Source organism: Nicotiana attenuata, unplaced genomic scaffold (genome assembly GCF_001879085.1).
Source record: "Nicotiana attenuata strain UT unplaced genomic scaffold, NIATTr2, whole genome shotgun sequence".
NCBI lineage: Eukaryota > Viridiplantae > Streptophyta > Magnoliopsida > Solanales > Solanaceae > Nicotiana > Nicotiana attenuata.
The window spans coordinates 73,563-90,177 of record NW_017672045.1 but is presented as its reverse complement, the minus strand read 5'-3'; the positions used below and the strand labels follow the sequence as shown (position 1 = coordinate 90,177).

General features: G+C 37.8%; 1 pseudogene; it reads right to left on the bottom strand.

Annotated features, from left to right (window-relative positions):
* Positions 1–15,291: 15,291 nt before the first annotated feature.
* On the bottom strand, positions 15,292–16,284 carry LOC109211512 (annotated as a pseudogene).
* Positions 16,285–16,615: the final 331 nt, after the last annotated feature.

Genomic DNA, 16,615 nt, shown 5'->3' with positions numbered 1-16,615 from the left:
TAGGTACACAGGAGCAAAAGCTGGAGGAGCTGCTGAAAAAGCACAAGAAGTCCATTGGTTTGAGTAGTTGATATTCAAGGAATCAGTTCAGCCATTTGCATGCACAAATATTTGTGGGAAGAAAATAGCAAGCCAGTAGTGCAGTCCCAATGCAAATTGAATAAAAATTTGGAGGAGGTAGTGCACAAGGAGATCATCAAATTTCTAGATGCGGGAGTGATTTTCCCCATCTCTAATAGCTAGTGGATTAGTACAGTGCAAGTTGTAACTAAGAAGGGGGCGTGACAGTGGTAAAGAATGAAGATAATGAATTGATCCCCACAGGAACAATCACTGGGAGGAGAATGTGCATTGATAATAGAAGGCTAAATGATGCAACAACGAAAGACCACTTCCCACTCCCTTTTATTGATCAAATGCTCGAGAAAGTGGCTGGACATGGATGCTACAGCTTCTTGGATGGTTACCCGGGCTACAATCAAATACCCATTGCCCCAGAAGATGTTGAGAAGACCAGATTCACTTGCCCGTCAGGTATTTTTGCTTACAGAAGGATGTCGTTTCGATTGCATAACGCACCTGCCACTTTTCAGAGGTGCATGATGTCTATATTCTCCTATTTAAATGTAAAGTGTCTAGAAGTATTCATGGATGATTTCACCCTCTTTGGTGTTGACTTTGAGGATTGCTTGAAGAGTTTGGAGCTCGTGGTTGAACGTTTTGAAGCCACTCACTTGGTTCTTAACAAGGAGAAGTGCCACTTCATATTGAAAGAGGGAATTGTCTTGGGCCACAAAGTGACTGCACATGGAATTGAAGTTGATAGATCTAAGGTTGATGTAATTGCTAGGCTCCCTCCACCGACTTCTGTGAAGAGAATAAGGAGTTTCTTGGGACATGCTGGGTTCTATAGGAGGTTCATTAAAAACTTTTCCAGCATTACCAAACCATTGACTGCATTGTTAGTGAAAGATGTCAAGTTTATTTTCAATGTGGAGTGCTTAAGAGCATTCGAATTGATAAGAGAAAAGTTTGTGAGTGCTCCTATTATGGTGACACCTGATTGGAGCCAGCCATTTGAGATAATATGCGATGCTAGTGATGTAGCTGTGGGAGCAATACTGGGGCAAAGAAAAGATAAGATGTTTAGGCCCATCTACCATGCAAGCGGGACGTTGAATGATACTCAAGCCAACTTTTCCACTACTGAGAAAGAGTTCTTTGCTGTGGTCTTTGATTTTTACAAGTTTAGATCATACCTGGTGGGGAGTAAAGTGATTGTACACACGAATCACTCAGCCTTGAAATATCTATTGAGTAAGAAGGAGTCCAAGTCGCGTCTGATGTTGTGGGTGTTGTTACTCCAAGAGTTTGACTTGGAGATCAAAGATAGGAAGGGAAAAGAAAATCAAGTCGCCGATCATCTATCTCGACTTGAGAGACCTCCAGTTGAAACAATTGACGTAAGAGAAGATTTCCATAATGAGCAAATTTTCTCCATTGCTGCGTCCTCCGAAAGACCGCCTTGGCATGCTGATGTAGCCAACTTTTTGGCTAGTGGATGGTGGCCTCGTGACCTCTCTCGTGATCAAATAAAGAAGCTTCAAGGTGAGGTAAAAAGTTACTTTTGGAATGACCCTTTCTTGTTTAAATTGTATGCAGATGGTGTGACTCGAAGGTGTGTACCTAAAGGAGAGATGGCGAGCATTCTTTCTCATTGCCATGATGGAGCAGCTGGACGACACTATGGTGGAAATCGTACTACAGCAAAGGTCATGGAAGCAAGTTTATATTAACCTACGTTGTACAAAGACGCACGGGTGTTTATAGCTGCATGTGATAAGTGTCAAAGGGCAGGTAATACTTGTAAGAGGGATGAGATTCCACTAAACTCCATTATGGTATGTGAAATTTTTGACGTTTGGGGCATTGACTTCATGGGTCCGTTCCCATGGTCTCATTCTTATGAGTATATCCTAGTTGCCGTTAACTACGTCTCAAAATGGGTCGAAGCAATCCTTACTAAGAGCAATGATACTTGGGTGGCGTGCGAGTTCTTACGGAAGAACATCTTTACCCGCTTCGGGACACCTCGAGTGATTATCAGTGACAATGGTCGTACTTTATGAACAAGTAGTTCGCTGCATTGTTGTCTAAGTATGGGGTCATACACAAAAGAGGGACCCCGTACTATGCCCAAACTAGTGGGCAAGTTGAAGTGGCTAACAATGAACTTAAACGAATTCTTGAAAAGACGGTTAATGCTTCTCGTAAGGATTGGCCTGTAAAGTTGGATGAAGCTCTATGGTCGTACAGAACTGCGTTCAAAATAACCATATGGACTTCACCACTCAAACTAGTGTATGGAAAATCATGTCACCTACCTGTTGAGATAAAACATAAAGCTTATTGGGCAATTAAGATGCATAATCTTGATCTTAGTCTCGCAGGTAAACACAGTTGGTTGGCGTCGACGAACGAATTGGAGGAGTTAAACTGGACGCATATGAAAATGCGCAAATTTTCAAGGAAAAGACAAAAAGGTGGCATGATCGTCTGATTAAACCAAATTTTCATGTAGGGGACAAAGTCTTACTATACAATAGTAGACTTAGGTTGTTCCCCGGAATATTCAAATCAAGATGGACAGGTCCGTATGTGGTTAAACTAGAGGTGTCATAGGGGGAACCCAGATCGGTTGAAACCCAGGTCCGTATGTGGTTAATCAAGATGGTTAATCAAGATGGACAGGCCCAACCCAGATCGGTTGAAACCCGGACCGGCCCGGCCCGGTACATAGGGGGACGGGTGGGTTGGGTTATTGGGGTTAGGGGGTTGGTCCGTTCACTTAAATTCATCCGGTTAACCGGACCGGTCAAACCCGGTCAACCAAAATCCCTGTAGAACCGGTTAACCGGCCTGAACCGGTTTAAAGGCTAGATTTCAATTTTTTTTTTAAGGTTTTAGAGTCTAAGGCAATGCAAAATCTTTGAATTTACTCTTTTTTCATTAATTTACTTGATGTTAAATGTAAACCTTTCAATTTGTAAGTTTGAATTTTAAAATAAATATAGCACTTGCAATTTATAAGTCCAATTTATTTTCCATCTTCATTGTATTCTTTATATTTTTACTTTATATTAATATAAATTACAATAGTTATACTAAATACAAAAAAATAAAAAAATAAAAAATAAAAAAAACAATAACCGGCCAGCCCGGCCCCTTGGACCCGTAACTCTTACGGTTCTTTTTTTACCTGGATGAACACGAACTCGTTAATCCTGGTAACCCTTAACCCATAATTGGCTCGGTTCAAAACCCGGACGGTTTCAACTTTTCCCTACCCAGCCCGGCCCGGCCCACCTGTTAGACACCCTTAGGTTAAACACATCTCACTGTATGGCGCCATTGAAATATAGGATGAAGAAGGGAATGAAAGCTTTAAGGAGAATGGGAATATGTTGAAACCGTACCTTGTTGAAGGATTTGACAAGCAATCCTCTAGCATCGTGATAAAATGAGCCTAAGTGACGGAGTCAAGCTCACGACTATAACTCAGAACTACTTTTATCCCCTTTTCTTGCTTTTGCAGAATAGTTAGATAAGTGTAGTGTAGGATTATTAGATTTTTAGGAATTTTGGTACTTGTTTGGGTAGGTATAAGCATGAATTGAACATAAAATAAGTACAAAATAGAGTCGGGGTGCAACCCGTGGCCTAAAACGCAAAAATTGCCGGAACTCTGACAAATTTGGCCTAGCACGCTACATGGGGCGCTGCGCTAGGTTATTAGGCTCGACTTTGACGGAAACATAGCTCTCTGGATTTCCCCACTACCGCGCTGCGTGGGGCGCTGGCAGTACAAAAATTGCGGCTGGTTTGTTTTAAAAAAAACAAACAAAAACAAAAATTAAACTATACCTAAAGCAGAACCCCCTCCCCTTTTCCCACATCTCTCTTACTCTATTCTTTCACTTTTCTCTCTGTCACTCCAAATCTCTCTTCTTTTCTCCATTTTTCTTCCTCAAATCCTTCATCCTCTCATCTTCATTCATCATCAAGGTAAGTAACTCTATTTCTTCTTTTCTCTTTCTCTTAGCTTTTCTTATTGTTTTATTTAATATTAGTTAAATTCCCCTAACCCTAGGTAGTTTATTGTTGTTAATCTTTTGAGCTATTTTCTTCTATTTTGGCCAAAAATTATGCATAAACTTGACTGGTATTCATTGTTCTTATGATTATGGGTGATTTTTGATGTATTTTGATGGTGTTGAAATTATTTTGTGATGGAGTTTGGTGGGGTTGCCAATATGGCCGAAATTTGGAGGGAGTTTTGAGAAAAATTGGAGCACCTTGTGCTATTATTACATTGTGGCGGTGTTGTGGTTGTTGTAAGGTGGTTGATTGGTATGTTTGTGTAGTAATCTTAGAATAATTGAAGTTGAAACTATGAGGTAAATTTGGTGACTACCATGTGTTTGATTAAATTCCTCAATGACTTAGAAGGTGACATTGTAGCTTAATTGGAGGATAATTGTTATGAGATAATGTGATACTAGATGATAAGTATGAGGTGGGAGGTAATGTTCATATGTTGTGAAACTTTAGCGTATTAGCCGGGAGTACTAATCGATTGAACACCCCGATAATGTGTTGCTAAGTGCTAATTGGGATGTCCGATTCATGCTATGTGCTTGTGTAGTGTTGTATTGTTACTTCGAAATTTTGTAGTAGTGAATAAGTATAACTTCTTATTTTTCCTGTCTTAGTTACTAGTTTAGCTTCTTGATTGTTTGTATTAGTGTAGTCTGTGGTTGTGTTGTTATATTATTATGTTGATTGTTGGGTGGGTTGGTGAATACGTGTGGCGTGCTTTCAATGGGATAGTCTGAGTCCCCAATATACATTGTACTTGTGAACATGCCACCTCATCAATACCAAGAGTGGGGTGGTTACCCCATTTGGTCTTGTTTTTGTTTTAAGTGTTGTGGCTAAGATTGTTCGTCTTGTACAGGTACAATGTCTCGCCGCCCTAGCAAACGTTCCAACATAGGTTCCTTAAAGGTTGCCTATAGTAGCTGTCGAGGAGGTAGGCGGGCACCTCCCCAGCCCCAGTGGAGGAGGAAAAGGAGCGCATTAATCCCGATGCGGATGTAGTACCAGGCTGCAAGTATGGCATTCGGGCTGTGCCAGCTCATGCTCGGATCTGGTACCGGACCTTTGTTCTAACAGTGAGTCCCGACCCGAAATATGGTATTGATGAGGGTAAGCTCGCCAGGAGGTACTCGGGGATTTACAACAATACAAAAATTAATGCTTACTAGTCAAAGATAGTATAGATTAATTATCATCTCCACATGGATTGGATTTAAACAGTGTTCGAATAATCTCCAGCTGATTACTATCCAGAAAAATTAACACTTTATTTGATGACTATTACTACGATTAACTACCAAAAATTAAGCAATTAATAATTGGTCACAAAAGACAGCAGATGAGCAACAAAGAAATACCAATGAGGAAAATAAGGGTAATTGACTAGATAGGTGCAAGATAACTGACTCGGGATCCAATTCTTGAGTTAATTCACTCTATAATACGGTTGATTCTCATGAATTCAATCGATAATGTACACTTGAAGTTAATGTTTCTCTTTCGATTAAACAATAATTTCAGTAATTAATCCAATTGAAGCACGGTAAACAATTGTAACAATAAAATGATGGTTATGATCTAAGGATAACTTCTCACGAATATTTTCCTATTTTCTAGTTCGATTAACAATTCAAGAGGCTCTTTCGATTAGCTGTTTGAATCACGAATTTAAACTAGAGCATAAGATGTGAAAAAATTCAATATCAAACTTCACTTTCGATTAAGCAAAATAATAAATAACTCCACAGTACAAATTAAATCTCGATCATTTAATTCTAACAGTTATCAAGAATCGAATCCCTAATCACGTTATCAAAATATCATATTTGTCAACACCGTAATGTAAATTACTCCATAGCAATGGAGTAAGACATCTCAAACAAGTTTAAGAACAAAGAAAACATCAATTCTAATAATTCGATACAAACTCCCGTATTGCACCGATTGTAGGTTGAAATGTTGATGAATTCTAGAGTCTTCTTGCCTTTGTTGGTTCTCCAATCTTTCGTAGGTCAAAAAACGTGCCTTCAAAAACGTATTTTTGATGTATTTATACCATGTAGAAATAAGCCTGGACGAAACTACCCTTTCCTAGCCGAACTCTGAAATCACTCTAACATTTTTGCACACCCGCGCTGCGCCGCGCTTGTGGAGAAATCCAGAGAGCTTTCACTTTGCCTGACAAACCACTTTTGCACTGCCGCGTCGTGCCTCGCGGCGCCCCATGCGGACTTGGTCCTTGACCCCCGAACGTGGGGAAATCCAGGGGATTTTAGGGAAATCCCAGCTTAATTTCTTGGGCTTCTACTTAGACTTCAAAGCTCCAACTTGTTCGATTTAGATCCAAATTACCTTAATAGCTCGGAATCGTTTCTGCAAGGCATAAAACACATAATGAGTGTCATTCACTATCATTTAGGAAACACACGTAAAATACAGTAATTAGAGTCCAATACTAAGGCTAAAACACGGGTTTCTAGCCTACCATCATAAGGCAGCAGAGTGAAGAATCGAAGCTTAGAGAAGAATGGTGCTCTGGAAAGTCAGGAGAAACAAACTTCAAACTCATGTCCAAAAACCACAATTTATAGAGATCATGGCACTAAACCCAATAACGACTCGTCATAATGGGCACCGGAATCGAAACGGCAGATCCAATTAAGATTCACGCGTGAACCGAGGCAATGTATCGGAAATATGCATCATAATGACGCTTGATGTCATGACGTCACTCTATTCCTTGGACATGATAGCTCCAACAAATCGCCAGGAAAACTTGAGGTATTTATATATATGGCCCACAGAGGGCCATGTGGCCTGCTCGACGCAACGATTACGACTGTTGCAGCTTACTCGATAAGGTCGACCGAAAATAACATTATCCGCTCATTAAGCTCACCTGCGAGGACGACCTCAATAAGCGGAGGGACTAACTGTATAAGTCAAAAATCATCTCCAATATGATTAAGTCATGTTAGAATTAAGGAGGTATTCACAGGCTGCCATGTGCCACCATTACACCTCCAATGAGGGCCTACCCAAGGTCGAAGTGGTTCTAGGAATAATGAAGGTTGCCATCAAAGAGTCATCAATGATCAAGGTCGAGGAGTCATCAGAGATCAAGGTCGAGGTCGAGCATTCTTGGCAGTGTTATAGTGGCCAGTTCCAACATATGACACTAAAGAAAATATTCTAGTGGATATTCTCTACATGCACCTGTACTATTATGGTTTCTAGGAACATGTTGCCTATAAATAGAAAGAGACACAATGATAGGGGAGATGAGATATTCGTTTGCAAAAAGTACATTGACTTAATAGAGAGAATTCGATCCTATTACAAGCATATAAAAATAAACTTTTTACTAAGTTTCTTACCTAGCATTTTCACTGGATCTAAGAACAACCTAAGTGTTCAAAAGCTTATCAATCATTCATCATTGTCAGAGAGAATATCCACAGATCTCACCCTTTTTCAGGTGACTCACACATTTTTAGTTACTTAAAAGCCATTTATTGCTATTTAAATTTTATCTTTTTGGATCATTGAAGACTATTATAATTGCTTACATTCATTGCTATCTGGACAAATATCCAAGTTATTTGTCATAATGATAACTTCGTCTTTAGGATATTATTATTAGATAAGATTGACTCTTTATTATTTAAATCTAATTGGTTGAACCAAGATCTATTTATTTAGTCAAACAGTATACTTGGCTAGCAGTTGTAATTAGTTTAGACCGGCTGGCCAAATATTTTAAAGCCAAAAAAAAAAGTTATTCCTTTGTTCCTATTTTTGTGTGTCACACTTTTTCTTAGTCTGCCTCCGAAAGAATGTTATTTTTTTATTTAGAATAATTTAACTTTAAAATTTATGATTTAACCTTAATTAAGGGTGGGCGTTCGGGCAGTTCAGATTGAAATTTCGGTTTGGATTTTCGATTTTCAAATTGAAGAAATGACAATCCAAATCCATTCCAAATAAGCTCGGATTGGATCGGATTTTTTAAGTTCAATTTTAATCGGTTTGGATATTTTAGATTTTCGATTTTGAGCTTATAAGTTGAGATGTTTCGTCTTTTTACAAAAATGAATATCCAAATGAGGTAATCATATTAAATTGCATGAAAAGTTTCTAATTCTCACTGCAATCATCCAAATAAAGTATTCAAGTAATGAAATTATTATCAAAGAAATGCAACAGAGACGTTAATACGCCTTGATAAGAAGTAGCAATAATAAAACCATATTCAAATAGAAAGTATTCTAACAGTAACTTAGTAATTAATATTGTATATATAAGATAATATTTAATGGGTAGGGTATCGAACTTATTACTACATGCATATGGATAATGGACTAACTATAAAGTATAAAAAATTTGAATTTTCGGATATCCAAAAATTTGAAGTACCAAATTCAATATCCAATCCGAAATCCAAACATTTTAAATATCGAATCCATAATCCGAAAGCCAATCCAAAAATTCAAAAAATTCGGATTTCGGTTTGGATTTCGGGTTTGCCCAAACTATGCCCACCCCTGCCTTTAATAAGATAGTTTACAATCTGTCACGATCCAAAAACTAACCCGGTCGTGATGGCGCCTATCGTGAAACTAGGTCAGTCACTTATTCCCAATTACTCTATTTTTCCAATTGAAAAGCTTAAGAAAACATCATGTTTTAACAGAAATCCAATGATATAAAAATAGAAGTTCCAGAACCAGCGGAAAGAAAATACAAGCCCGACCTCGATGGTCACCAGTCATGAGCAAAAACTACTACAACTGTTCGAAACAACAAGACTAGTACAGTCTGAAAATATCCAACATATAACTAGAGGAAGATAGGTAAGGAGAAGGCGGAACTGCGGTCGCTAAGCAGCTACCTCGCAATCTCCAAGTGAAAATCCGCACAATATAATCAGCAGGCGCTACCGTGACCCGAGACACCTGGATCTGCACACAAGGTGTAGGAGGTAACGTGAGTACACCAACTCAGTAAGTAATAAGTCCAACCTATGGACTAAAGGTAGTGACGGACCAAACCTCAACAGGTAATAACATATATCTGAACAGGAAAAGTAGACATGCTTACAGTTCAAGTAAAGTTCAATAGTAGTTAAATGCAACTGAACAGTACAAAGTTCAAAACTCAGAGATTTTACATATACCAATGCACAACTAGCATGATCAATGTTCCATGAACCTCCACTCACAAGTACTCAACCCCTCGGTACTGTATATGGCCATCCGGCCCAGGGAAGATCCATCCCTAAATATACATCACTGACCGCAGTCATCCAGTACCGAGGACACAGGCCAATCCAGCCTCACGGAGAAGATCTATCTCCCGGTATAATACTTCGGACAAGATCCATGTCCAGGGAAGATCCATCCCTCAATATCATCATCTGCGCTCACTGGGGGTGTAAAGACTCCGGAGGGGCTTCTCTCATTAGCCCAAGCGCTATAATAAAGCCAACGAAGGCTTGTTCAATATCTCGCTGCGGTTTGCAGCTTAATCTCATACTGTCACTCAATTTCAGGCTCTCGGCCTCCCTCAGTCATAACTCACCGGTCTCACACACGGGCTCCAAATGTCATGATACTAGCCCGGGCAACAATAAAATGTAGCAAATAGTAATAATCGAGACTGAGACATGATATAATATGCATGAAAAGGACTGAGTACAGAATATCAGTAAAATAAATGATATGACAGCAAGAAACGACCTCTTGGGTCTCAATAATATCGGCGTGAAGCCTTAACATGATAATCAGCAAGATTTACAGCTCAACAACTAGATCACTTAATTACAGCACAGATATCGGTAAGAAAGAACCACTAAGCGGTGTTCTGGAATGATCCAGGCCGCGTTTCCCACGGTGTACGCCCATACGTCCGTCACTTGGCATAGTGTCACCTTCGTAATAATCATAGAACACATAGTTCGAGGTTTCGAACCCGCAGAACCAAGATTGGAAGCGTTACTTAACTCAAGCCAAGCCAAATTCTAGCCCGCGACGCCCTTTCCTTTCGATTCAGCCTCCAAATGTCTCGAATCTAACCAAAATCAGTTCATAACCATCAATATATGCTAAAGGAGTGAAACCCATATGAAATTAATCAAATTACAACACAAATCCCGAAATTGACCAAACCCGACCCCCCGGAATCCGACAAAATTTACATCAATGGAATCCTTATTCCCCCACGAATTCATTCATACCAAAAGTACCAAAATCCGACCACAAATGACCCCTCAAATCCCTAATTTTAGGTCTCTAATTTTTCCAAGCCCTAACCCCCAATTTGCTACTGATTTTCCCATAGATTTCAAGCTTACAACCTTAAAAGTCATCATAAAAACGAGTTTAGGGATCAAGGGCCTTACCTCTAAGAAACCCTCTTGAATTCTCCCTTGAATTTGCTCTCCAAAGCTTCTTCCCATTTGAAATGTTATGAAAAATAACCCAAATTCGCGAAGGGTGAAATATATATGTTCTGACCCAGCAAAATCGCATTTGCGGTCCAATTAATGCACTTGCGGACCCGCACTAGAGATCCCAGGTGCGCATCTGCGGATTTGACTTATCCGCCTAGCCACCGCACCTGCGATCAAATTCTCGCACCTGCGCCATCGTCGGTGCGCCCAAAGTTCCGCATCTGCGGCTCCAGCCTTTCCCTCTATTGGCCGCATCTGCGACTTCATTTCCGCTTCTGCGGGCCCGCACCTGCGGTCCCCAAGCCGCAAGTGCGGTTATGACAGGAACTGTGCACTTCAGCTGCCAATTCTAACTCAAAACCTCCCGTCAACCACCCGAAATCACCCCGAGGCCCCCGGTACCTCAACCAAAAGCACGAGCAAGTCATATACCACCTTCCAAACTTGTACCAGTCTTCGAAACACCTAAAACAATATTGGAACATCAAATTAACTACGGATTCAAGCCTAAGAACTCTAAAAACTTCCGAGTTCTGCTTTTGATCAAAAAGCCTATCAAACCTCGTCCGAATGACCTGAAATTTTGCACACACATCCCATATGACACAACGAACCTACTGCCACTCCCGGAATTCCATTCCGACCTCGATATCAAAATCTCCCCTATCAACCGGAAAACGCCAAAAATCCATTTTCGCCAATTCAAGCCTAAATCTACTCCGGACCTCCAAAACACATTCCGATCGCGTTCCTAAGTCCCAAATCACCTTCCGAAGCTATCCGAATCATAAAAAACAAATTCCGTGTTCGTTTGCTCGCAAGTCAATCTACGGTTGACTTTTCCAACTAAAGACCAACGTAAGAGACTAAGTGTCTCAAACATTCCCACAACCATTTCGGATTCGAACCGACTAACCCGATACCACATAATATAGATGATCAAAGCATAAAGAAGCAGAAATGGGGGAAACGGGGTGGTAACTCATGAAACGACCGGCCGGGTCGTTACACAATCACACAAATATTTAAAGCTTGTTTTAGAGCAAAACAATCAGAAGTCTTCATTATTTTATTTTACTTTGTATCTAATCAAACGGTATTGTATAAATGTAGGGGAAAAGGATACCATATACGAATTGAAATAATGAAGTGGTGGTCAAATATTGCCATACTGAGTTAGGTAGTGTTTGGACATAAATTTGATTGAAATTTGGGAACAAAGTTTTTGAAGTTGTATTGAAATTTAATTTTAAAATTAGAAGTTGCGTTTGGACGTACATTTTATTTGAAGAAAAGTTGAAATTTTGTGAGTGGAAGAAAAAATTTCATCCAAAAACTATCCTAAACTAGTTTTTGGAAATTTGAAATTTTTTAATTTTTTTGTTTTTCACAACATAACCATATTTCATAAACAAACTATATTTTAAAATTTTTTTAAACAAATAAAACCAAAATTTATGATCAAACGTGACATTAATGTTGCGGTTATTGAAGTGGGAAAAAGAATAAGGAGAAGCTGAGCCATTATCGCACGCAATCGAATAGGAGATGTAGCTTATCTTAATGTAGGCTGGTCCCTTTGCTCCCTATAGCAATATAGGTTCCCGAGTCTTCGATCTATTCATATGTGGTCGGTCGCATGGTTTTATTTGATAGTTCAGCTCACTGATCAATGCATAAAATGTGTCCTATCGCTTCTATTTCAATTTTCTACTTATTACATTAATTAAAAAAATGAGAGGCCACTTGACTTGCCACATGGGCTTGCTTTGGTGTCCCCTTCCTTTATTCTTTCTTTGATTAGTTGTCTGTATTTTTACCAACTTTTGGTCCATTCTTTTATAACGCATATAATCTATTTGGCCGTACTTCTTTGTGGCGAAAAATATTTAATTATTTGGATATAAATATTGTGATTTTAAAAAATATATATATATTTAAAATTATATTTAGATGTGCATTTCACTTGAAAAAATATTGTCATATTGTAATGAAAAAATATAAAAATTTAGAAATATGGTCAACATCACTTTTTGGGTTTTGAAAAATTCATTTTCGAATTTTTTTTCAAAAATTTGCAAATTTTTGTGGACAAACACATTTTTAAAAAAAAAATTCAAAAAAAGAATTTGTTTTTTAATGGACAAACGGGTTCTAAGGTGTTTGGTCAAATTTTAAGAATGAAAAAATATTTTTAAATTATGAAAAGAAAAGAAATAACTTTTAACCAAAAATACTTGTAGGAAAAATACCTTTAAAAAATACAATTAAAAACTTGACCAAAGAAGCTATTAGTTTCGAAGATTGCCTCGTTTTTTAAGATGAATAATAGTCTATTTAGAAAAGTTTTAGATCACTAAATATAAAATACATTTGCCACTAATGTTGTGGTAATGTACGAACTTAGATACAGTTAATTTGGGTTAATACTAATCAATTTATATAACTAATGAGTTTTTTTAATATAATAGAATATACGATTTTCTTAAACCTATATAATGGAATATAATTGAAGCTAATTCGTGTACACACACATAATTGGTTATTTACTATAAGAGATTCTTGTTCGTGGCTTAAAAGTCTAGTATTCAAAATGCAAATGAGAAAAAAAATATAAAGCAGGACAGTTCATCTTTGTAGATTCCATTTCCACTCATCTAAAAAAGCTACATCATCCACCACATAAGTACAATCAACTGTACTTTCTCAAGTCCCTTTTCCTTTTGCATTCTTCTTTCCTTTTTTTTCTTAATAAAGTTAATATATTTATACTTTTAACATTTTTTTTCCTGGTTAACTGTGTGGTGTTCGGCTTTCACTTGTCCGATCCAAGCTCGCGTCGAATAGAGCCCATTAAAGAAGGAAGCATTCCAAGGAATTTTATCACCCCATTATTTAAAGTCGAAACCTTTAATTAAGAGTAAAAGAATCTTATACATCTCATCATATCTATGAATATTTAACTGTTCCTTTTTATAAAAGGTGAGATTCATCTATTGTAAATAGTAGCAACAAAGTCTAGTGGAAAAGAGATCAGAGACAAAATGGGAGGAATATTACTTTATGCCTAATAATATGCTATTTCATCCGGTTCACAATAAGTGTCCAATTTACTTTTTCATTTTGGTTCAAAATAAGTGTCCAGTTATGTAATCAAGAAAGAATTCAATTTGTTTTTACAAAATAACCTCTATGTACATATCCCTAAAAAGTTTTCTTACTCCTCACATTAAATGTTTAATTAGGGGTAGTTTAGTCATAGTAGGTATTTTTGTATAGAATTTAGTCCTCCCTCCGGTTCACAATAAGTGTCCAATTTACTTTTAGCACGCCTATTAAGGAAATACTAAATTCTATACAAAAATACCTACTATGACTAAACTACCCCTAATTAAATATTTTATGTGAGGAGTAAGAAAACTTTTTAGGGATATGTAATAGAAGTTATTTTGTAAAAACAAATTGAATTCGTTCTTGATTACATAACTAGACACTTATTTTGAAAAATAAAAAAGTAAATTGGACACTTATTGTGAACCGGAGGGAGTATTTTCTTAATGGCGTGCTAAAAGTAAAATGGACATTTATTGTGACGAGTAACAAATATACGAAAGAAACACATTACAAAGAATTTCTGGGTATTTTCACATCAATAAAGCAGAGAAAACTAAAAAGTCATCACATGCTTAAATTAATTACGTATATTATAGGTATCTTAAAGATCCAACAGCATTAAAGTTTGTTAGAACGTGCTCCTCTAAAACAATGCTTATCGTGGTTGGGAAAACAAGTTATCCTATAATTAATTATTTTAGGATTAATTATTTTGAGATTAGTTATTCCACCTTCTTATGGGTGCAAAAAAACACTACAAATTTGGAATTAATTATACATGATTATATTTCAACCAAACGTAGAATACACAATCTCAAATTTAATCCTGGGATTAATTATCCCTCATCCCTCATACCAAACGAGCCACGGAGGACAAGCACTAACGCTTCCTTCTTTCCTCAACCTTCTCATTCCATTACACATGGCCTAAAAATTCAAAATTATTGCTATTAAATGTAATCAACTGTACTTTTCAAGTCCTTTGGCTTTTCCATTCTTTCTTGATTAATCCAAGAGATGCAAATTGTTAACAAAATTATTACCTCTTTGAAAATTCAAAGAAACTGCCTTTCCTTTATAATATTCCAAACTCAAGAAACACATTACAGAATTTCTGAATCAATAAAAACAGAGGAAATAAATTAAAACTTAACTAAATGCTTCATACAACTTCCATCAAGTTGCATATCATAAAAACAGAAATTTTACATAATACAAATGTTAAAAACACACTTCCTCAACCAACAGTGAGAAGAGACAGAAATATCATAGAAAATATCATAAAAATCCATAGTATTATAAAGTAGCAAACTTTATTACATAGTGCTCCTTATACAAAACTGAAGGATAAGCACTTATCCTTCCTTCTCTTCCTCAACCTTTCATATTCAAAAAAACATATAAAAGTGGGAAAAAGCATATAGATTTTACATAGCCGCTATCTTTTTTTTTTTTTTTCTCACAATACATAGGAGATTCATTATCCTCACAAGATTCTTCTCCACAATACAGTACCATAGAGAAAAGCTACACCTCGAGTAGCCCTTCTATATTTTTCTTTTCCCTCATTCTCTTCCTTTTTCACATAGGCCATTTCAATCTTCAAACATTTGGAGCTGGTGACATTTTCTGGTATATATACAGCAGAAGCAAACAAGTTCTGTTCTGCTAGTATTTATAGGATAGTTAATAACAACTATTAATCAGCCATTGATCCTCCATTAATTACCCATGGGTGTCCTGCAAGTAACAAATATAAGATCAAAATCAGCTGGAGTTGACCAAAGTCAAACTAAAATGAAAGCCAAAAAAGGGCCAAAAAATACTTACTCAGGACTTGTTCAGCTGAAAACCTTCTAGAAACATCCTTACAGATCATCTTCCTCAACAAATCCTTAGCTTCAGGCGAAACCGACCTAAAATTCCTAGTGGAAATCTCAAATTTGCCCTTAAAACAGCCTGAAATGTCTCAGTCGGAGTTTCGCCGTAAAAAGGTGGAACCCCGAAACATAATAATACAAAATAAACCGGCGCTCCACACATCCACTTTCTCATTGTATTCTTTTACCCATTAAAAACCTCCGGCGCCACGTAATACGGCGTACCACCACCCCACCTCAACCCCTCTCCACACCCGACAACCACTCCGCAGATCCAAAATCAGCCAATTTCAACCTGTCCTGAGAATCAAAAGGATATTATCGCTTAATATCGCGGTGAGCCACCCCCATTTTGTGACAGTGATTAATGGCGGAAATTAATTGGACCAGAATGCTAGCGGCGGCGCGTTCGGATAACGGCCCGGTGGAATCTCTCGTAAGATCGTTGTTCGGGCAGAGGTCGGTTACCATGTGAAGGAAGTTTTCATCTTCGTAGATTTTGTAGAGGTGAAGAATGTTTGGGCTACCGGAAAGGAGCTGCAGAATTTGGGCTCTTTGTCGAGGCACATCACGGTCGGGGAATCGAGGAGGAGGGATTTTTCGATGGATTACAGGCGAAGGAATGACCGGTGACCGGAGAAAAGCGCGGTAGACGGTACGGAAGTAGACGAGACTGAGCATCTAGCGACGGTAATCTACCGATTTCTTTTCGCAGATTTGGAAGTCGCTTTTCAAGCTTGGCTCATATTATTTTAGGTTTTTTGTTTGGTCTTTGGTTTTAGTTAAAGGAAGAGGGTTGTATTTATAAAGACAGAATGGGGAGGGTTTTTGTGGAAATCTGTAAAACCGAAATATTCGCATAATGCGCTGGTAGGTTTACTTGGAGGACAGAAGGAGAGAGATATTCAGGTGAAAATTTTGATTTTGGTCTCACGCCACTTGTGTCGGTTAATATAATTTTAAAAATACTATATTAAGACCCGTTTGGCCGTAAGAAATGTTTACTCTTTTC